Genomic DNA, 7,660 nt, shown 5'->3' with positions numbered 1-7,660 from the left:
ACAGTACTTCCTCTTCAGCATCTGGAGTTATCTGGTCCTCGTTTAGAGGCAACATGCAAAAACAATTTAGCTCTTCAGAATCAGGCGATGAGTTAGACATTCATTTAGAATGAGCATTAAGAGACTTCAGCTCTATTCAGCAGCCAAAGAATCTGAGACCAAAAGGCCAGAGGTTTAACACCAAGCTGATCCTGCCCCTTTGAGTAAGAACTAAATGCAGAATCCTGACTTCTGGGTCCACCCTGGTTTCCTCACGCCTGCTGATGACGCATAACCATTTTCTTGAGAGCATGTATTTAACTGAATTCCTACTCTGCCAGGCTCAGGTCAGATGCTTTCATCCATCAGTTCTAGTCTATTCAATCATTAATTCCATGATTAAGTGTAGTGCCATGGATGCGAAATAAACACTGAGCCCTGCCATTAGAGTCTTTTAGTTCATCCTTACATCAGTTTCCTAAAGTGTCCATCATAGCTGGAGTATCCTCTGGGGACTCAGCGTTCAGAAAGAGTTGACCAACATCTATGCTGGGAGAGTTGGTAGGTAGCAGAAACGAATGGTTAAAGAGGGTTCAAATAACTGTTCCGCCACTTACCAGCGGTGCACGAGGCTTCACCTCTCGGAACTTCAAATTTCCTCATGTGAAAAATGTTGATAACAATAGCATGTACTTTGCCCGGCTGCTGGCCGACTGATATTATAGCCAATGCTTGGAACTTACTAAGAGCTCGGAATACAGTAGTGTATTGTTTTTGTTATTAATAATGAGGGAAGAAAAAGAGATGCGGCAAGCAGAGTTCCGGGATATTTGCGGCCTAACGCTGGCCTCCTCTTCGGAAAGGTCCAGAGATGCAGGGCCAGACCCATCAAACCTCGAAATGGTGGCAAGGAACTGAATGATCCCAGCTCCCGGTTTGAGCCTCAGAGCGACCGAGGAACCCATGAGGGCGATTTTGTCAGGCGAGCGACCGCGGCCCGAACCCCCCTCGGCGTCCCCGACCCCGACACTCACCATGGCTGTGGCGGTGGTGGTTCCCGGCCTCGGACGTGGCAGCTCCCAACGGCGTCTCCAAACGGTTTACTTCCGGTGCCGGCTGGCGGCAAGCGGGCGGTGGCTCAAGAGCCTCCGGACTGCAATCCGCTCCGGCTCAAACGAAGGTTCCGTGCCTTCCCGAGGCCGCGCTCTATCCTCCGGTTGCCGCGCCCCTTATCCTGACTAGAGCGCGGGACCAACGGGGTGGGGCTCTGGTTTCCATGGAGATCCTGACCTGGGACCATTTAGAATCTGAAGCTCTGGCTGATCTATTTCCTGACCAGTTCTTCCTTTTTCTTGAAAAATGAGAGAAAGAGTTCCTAACTGTAGCTTTACCAGCCCCCCTGCGATGCTGGGTGCGAGCGACCTTCTGAAGAATATTGTAAGTTGATTAATTTTGGGGGGAATGAATAGACTGGTCCCTAGCTCTGGTAGCATAGTGGCTAAGGCACTTGACTGCTAACCAGAAGGCTGACGGTTCAAACCCACTAGCCACTCCTCGGAAGGAAGGTTGGGCAATCCTACTTCCGTAGTGATACTGCCTCGGAAACCCAAGGAGGGGTCGCTATGGGTCAGGGCTGACTCGAGGGCACATAACAACAACAACAATGATTCCTTGTTGTTAGCCCTTCCTCAGGACCCAAGGGCTGTGACTAGGGGCTGAGAAGGCCAGGGAACGCCCCTTACCAGAAGTTGAGCCCTCTTGTTCTGCCCTATCCAAGCCGTAGGACCAATGCCTCTAAACTGCTCCATCCCCACAGCAGCCCCAGGACCCTGTGAGTTTGGCCCTTTAGGTAGATCCCCGAAGCAAGGAGAGATTTCACCTAGGCTCCTGCAGCTAGAGCCCCGGACCCAATACCCGGTTTTGCAATCTCCCTCTCCCCTCCCGTCACCCAATGCCCAAATGAGGGAAGGTGAGGGCTCCGCAAAAGCACAGTGAGAAATGCTGTGCTTCTAGACAGAGCCTGAGGCTCCTTTCAGTCACACAACCTCTAGCAGCCCTGGGTTCCCTCTGGGCTTTAATGAGGCGAGGAACCTAGGGTGGAGCCTAGGCTCCCCAGGTATGTCACAATCCCTCCGTTTCCTCTCTTGAAAATGAGGATAAGAACCTTAGCCGGAGATACTCATCACTTGAGTGAAGATGTTAAGGCTCAGAAAGTGTGATAAACCCAGACTGTCAAAGATCAATAGAGGGGGCCCAGAAGAGTGGGGTGCTACAGAACTTGGCCAGAACTCCAGGTAGTAAACCATCCTTCCAACCCCCACCTTTGCGTTTAGGACTTATATTTCCCCCTAGTAGAGAAATATTTCAGGGGTGTATGTGTCAGTAGGTGTGTTTGGGGTGATATAGAGAGCAAAGGGCTGGGGGTGGGGGTGGTGGCTCTTGGTTCTCCTCTTCTTCAAGGGACAGGCCCTGGCCTTGGCCTATAGCTGCACCACTGATACTCTGGGTGATAATTTCAAGTCACTTTTCTCTCTGAGTCTCATTTCCTGAAGTGAGAAATGAGGATAATGACATATTAGATATAATGCATGGACCATCATTGTTATTAAAGGAATGCCCTGGTGTAGGCAATGAAATAGAAGAGATTGGGGATTTGGGACAAGCAATGGTAGTGTATCTTACTCATTAAGATATTTGGTGATGGGCCTGAAAGGCATTATAATATAGAGGTTTAGAGTATAGGTTCTAGAATTAAGACTGCTTAGGTATGAATACTGTATCACCTACTTGCTAGGCGGGCATATCTTTCACCTCTAAGCTGCTGGGTCTTATGTAAAGTGGAAATTATAATAATACCTCCTCCAAAGGTTGATATTTGGATTAAATGGACCCTTGGATGTGAAACAATGTTTGGAAGTCAGATGGGCTTAGGGTGCTTGATCTGAGGATTAGTTCTCCGTGAGAAGCATCTAGAATCTGAGGAGTGTGTGTACGCGTGCATTCGTCTGAGACCCCCAACTCTTGGGGACTGTTTCTTCATTTGGGCACATTGTCTTTCTCTGCTGATACTCAATAGAGGTTTGCAAAGTTCCGACTCTTGGGTATCAGGCTCCCCCTGCCTCCCTCTTCCCCACTAGGGGATACCACCTACATCCTATGTCCATATCTTTCACTCCCTTCCTCTGGTTAAGCCCAGAACCCAAGTTAGGCCATTCTTAGCCCTCTCCAATGTGTGTCCCTCTCCCCACTCCCCAAAACCCATTTGCCCCTGAATCTCCTTCTCCTCTCGAGGCCCCTTCTCTCAACTCTCAAGGCCTTAAGCTCTGGAACTATGGGCCACTCTTCCTGGAGGATTAGTGATTGATGGCAGGCTACACTTGTTTCCCTTAAATCATGGCTTTCCAGCTATGAATAAACACTCCCTCCAGAAAGGGTAATCTGATGGGAGAAGAGAGACCACCCACTGAGTGCTGTGCTCTTGGGCCAAGTACCTTTCCCTCCCAGAGACCCAACTTCCCTCTGAGTTCAAATACCTGGAGGGGGACGGCCCAGCTGTCTTTCGGAAAAAGGCCTTGTGATGTGTACCGTGTCTGCATTTCCATGTGTGCGTTTATTGTTATTGCCCAGTATAGTTTGAAAAGGCAGACAAATCCCATTAATTACAAAGAGCACAAGCCAGAGTTACAGAGAAATAATGAGTGTACAGTGAGAGCACAGTCTCTTCCCAGCCCAGATTGCCCCAGAGTCCCCCAGAGCCCAGGAAGCTTGTGGAAGCTGGAGGCGGCACCATTCTTTTGCTACTCTGTTATAAAATATGTGCACACAAGAGTTAGCTAAGTATGGCGACCCCCGAAAGTTCCAGGTCCAGGAGGGAGAGCACCACAGGCATTACAAGACATAATTAGGCTGGGAAGGTTGGTCTCTCAGCTGTCTTGCTGTTGGTAATGGGCGGTGGCTGATGCCTGGACTCTGGGCTCACCCTCCCACCCATCCTTCATGCCTGCTTGGGTGAGTAGGATCTCTATTTCAAAATAAGAAGAGCTTGATTTGGAACTTGGAAAAGACCTGGGAATTTCGTGCTGTTTTCTGATTTAGGTCATGGCTCTGGAAGACCCCAAAGCCTTCAAGAAACTCCCTCTTTCAATGCAAGAGATATCAAACACTATGACAGGAGAGAGATTTGGGTGAGAGTCTCATTGGAGTGCACCATGTGGGCAGCCTCTTATAGGTAGAGCAAGAAGGGGAGGGGGTTGTGGGGGTAGGGATAGTGAGAAGGTCCAGGCAAGAAATGCTGCATCCCAAAGGACCTGTCACACAACCTCTGAAGATCAGCTCAGGAAAGGGAGATGGGAATCAACGTTTCTCATTGATGTGAAAGAGAAGTACAGACAATGGCCAAACATTCTGCCTAGCAATGCTCTCTCCTAGCTGGCTCTGGTAGTTCCAGGTTTGGAACAGACTCCTCTTTCTCATCTGGGGCAGGGGCAGATGGAAACTCCACCCCAGTACAACCAAGGTGGGGTGATGCAGGTTCCCAAGCTGAGATTAGGTGGGGGCCCAGTGACCTTTCTGACAACTCCTGGAGTTGGGCTTAGGGGACAGGCAACATGATGGGGGGAGTGTCTAGTTTTCCTCAAGAGGCAGGAAGCCCTTTTTGTTCCTCCTTATAGGAGCACTGTAGCTATAACACCAATGGAAGGAAGATGTTTGTGCAGAGAATGACAGGTCCCAGAATTTAGAGTGGGAGGAGAGCAGGGGGTGGAAGACTTGGCAAAATTTTAAAGTTTACTTGGGAGAATAGATATCAAGGAATAAGAAGGACTTTTTTTTTTTAAAAAAAAAAGCAAAGGAGAATTGCCCCACCAGATAACCAGATAATAAAACATTATAAAGCTACAATAAATAAAGCCATGTGACTGGTGCCAGATGTGACACCCAAAGAGGGAACAGAAGAGAAATTCTAGAAATCAACCCAAGTCTATATAAGATGTCAGTATGTGGTCAAGGTGTCATTTCAAAAACAGTTGGAGAAGAGAGGACACTATTTGGTAACTGGGATACCCAGGACCAGGGTATAGAGGCATAGAGTTGTTGCTCCAGTGTACTCATTGTAGCTAGTCTGGTCTCAGAAGCAGGGTGCCCTCTCTCTTACCACCTCTATGCACTGGTTGGGCCAAAGGGTCATGGTGAGGGGCTGCTGGGAGCAGTCAGGGCTGCTCCTGAGTTATGGAAAGCTCTCCTAAGTTGTGGGAAGGAAACTCCTCAGGGTCCTCCCAGCTCACCGGCAAAGGTGGGGGACTCCACAGACCCAGGAACCACTGATTGGGGGTGCCTGGTCTTACCTCATCAGTTGGGGGGTGCAAGCTGGTGAGCTTAGACCTCACAGCTGCATCTGCCATCTTCTCATGGGACCCTAGCTCAGAGGGCAGAAAAGAAGCTAAGTGGATGGTACAGTCCCAAAGTAGAAAAGAGTATACAATACAGAGCACATACTTATTATGTTCTGTTTGAAGTTGTTGCCTGCTTTTTTTTTTTTTTTTTTTTAAACCATAGACATTTCAGAACCACTGGAGTACTGCTGGAGTAAGAAGAGTCAGCAATTGAAAGCATAACCATTGCATAGTATTAAATGAACAGAGACGGTGAGTTCTTTATTTACAATTATTGTCTAGATAAAAAAATTCATAAAAACAGATGAATGGTCATAAATTATTTACCCCCTAGTGGGGTGAACTGCCAAACGTACCCCATGCTGCTAGATATAGGACGCAGAGTGCAAGCTTTATGTACTACAGTGAGTTTTGACAAACCAATCATTTGGGTGTGTGGCTGTGTATGCAAATGTGAGAGTAAGGGTGTATGTGGGGGAGAATCCATCATTCCTAACAAGAAAGGACCAACACTGTCGTCAGACATTCTCAGTAGCTTCCATCCTTCCGTATTCCCCAAGCGAAGGTCCACTCAGAGAAGCCCCTCCTGGTTTCCTTGCATCTTTGCTGCAGAGGAACAGGATAGTTCCACTTATCCTGGTGTCACGGAATGAGGTCACAGACACATGATTGGAACGAAGAAGGGGAGAATGGGAAACCTTGAGAAAGGAAACTCCAAAAAACACTATGTTCTGAGGCTGCCCTGTGTCTCACATATGTGAGGCTTTCCTTCCTCAGAGGAGCTCAGCGGGCTGGCTTTTGGTGGTGCTCGTAGCTGAATCCAATAAGCACATCTGAGGATTGGTTGCCCCATTGGGGGTGCAGTTTCCTCTGCTGGATACATTCAGAGATATTTCGTCACGACATTCAGGTGATGGTCTCTCACAAAGAAGGCCCTCTTGAAAGCTTTCTCCTGACAGGAGGGTTAAGCCTTATGGGGTTGGCTGAGTTTGGACGCCAAGCCCTCAAGTTTTTCCTCAGCCATCCAGACCTAGGCCCTCCCAGCTGACTATGGCTCTTTTCCCGAGGGGATCTCATCTTGTTTGTGGAAGAGTTCTTTGGGCTCGGAGAAGGGAAGGGGCCGGGCGGACACAGAACAACTGTGGGAAGGTCAGCATGAGGAATGAGTTTCGCAAGCGAGGTGGGAAGTGTTTGGTTTTCCTCGAAGCATGGGACATCATCGATCATGGTATTCAAAATGTCTTTTGCACTGTACAAGTTTATGGAAAAAGATCGTATGCTGAAAAGTCTCAAAGCAAACTTTGTATTAAATACAAAAGTTCTTTTATGAAAAAAGCTGAGACTCACAAAGTGCTTAGCAGTTAAGAGGCTGACATACAATTAAATAAGCTCTTATTAAGTGGGATTACTAGTGCTGTTATTGTTGTGGGGGAAAAAATAACCACCTTTTCTCACCTGTGATACTGCAGGGTTTCAGAATGGCTTTCTGTCTGGGAAAGCAAGACTTGCTGTTAAAAGGCTACAGTATATATTGTGACTACAGGAAGACAATTTGGTTTAAAAATCACACTGAATACATCTCAATATACACATCATAAAGTTCATTCGGATCTAAGTAGTGCAGAGAAAAAGGCTATTTTTCTTCAAAAATAAAAATAAAAGCAGCAAGCCATACTGATCCTCATCCATATGCCAACAGCTCATATGCTGCAATTTGTAAGGAAATAAACCTCTAAATTACTAACTTAAAAAAATCAACACAACAGCATTTATAATATCTCAACACTACCCCAGTCTCTGTACAGACAGCGCCAAAGAGAACCTAGATTGGAAATACTCTTGGTAAACTCAAGTGAGTTTCATTGAGAGAAAAGTCTTCAACCCTTGCTTCCTAGATCCCTTCATCCTTGGGCCGGGCTGGGCTGGCCCTTTAGTGCTGCGAACCCAGGAAACCTCTCCTCCTCTCCCTTTGTCTATGGAGCATGATGTGAAACCCCTCTGGATAGATACTCAGCATTTGGCTTCTGCCTGAGCCTCCTGTGGTAGTGACGTTACTGAACGGAAATAGCAGGCAAAAATCAGAGCATGGCTATTGTAAAACATCAAGGATGCAATCCAGGAGAAATGTCTGGTGGGCTGAGCTGTCTGTACAGCTTCTCAGCCGCCAGAGTTTTTAAACCGTACAAATAGCCAAAGACATTATCTACAGGTTTGTAAACAAATTACATTCTTCTTTTAGGACATAAATAAGTTAAAATAGAGCAATTTAAGCGGAAACAAGGCAACATGCC

Source organism: Orycteropus afer, unplaced genomic scaffold, assembly GCF_000298275.1.
Source record: "Orycteropus afer afer isolate SDZICR_OR568_19922 unplaced genomic scaffold, OryAfe1.0 scaffold00144, whole genome shotgun sequence".
Taxonomy (NCBI): domain Eukaryota; kingdom Metazoa; phylum Chordata; class Mammalia; order Tubulidentata; family Orycteropodidae; genus Orycteropus; species Orycteropus afer.
Note: the sequence above shows the minus strand (reverse complement) of the source record.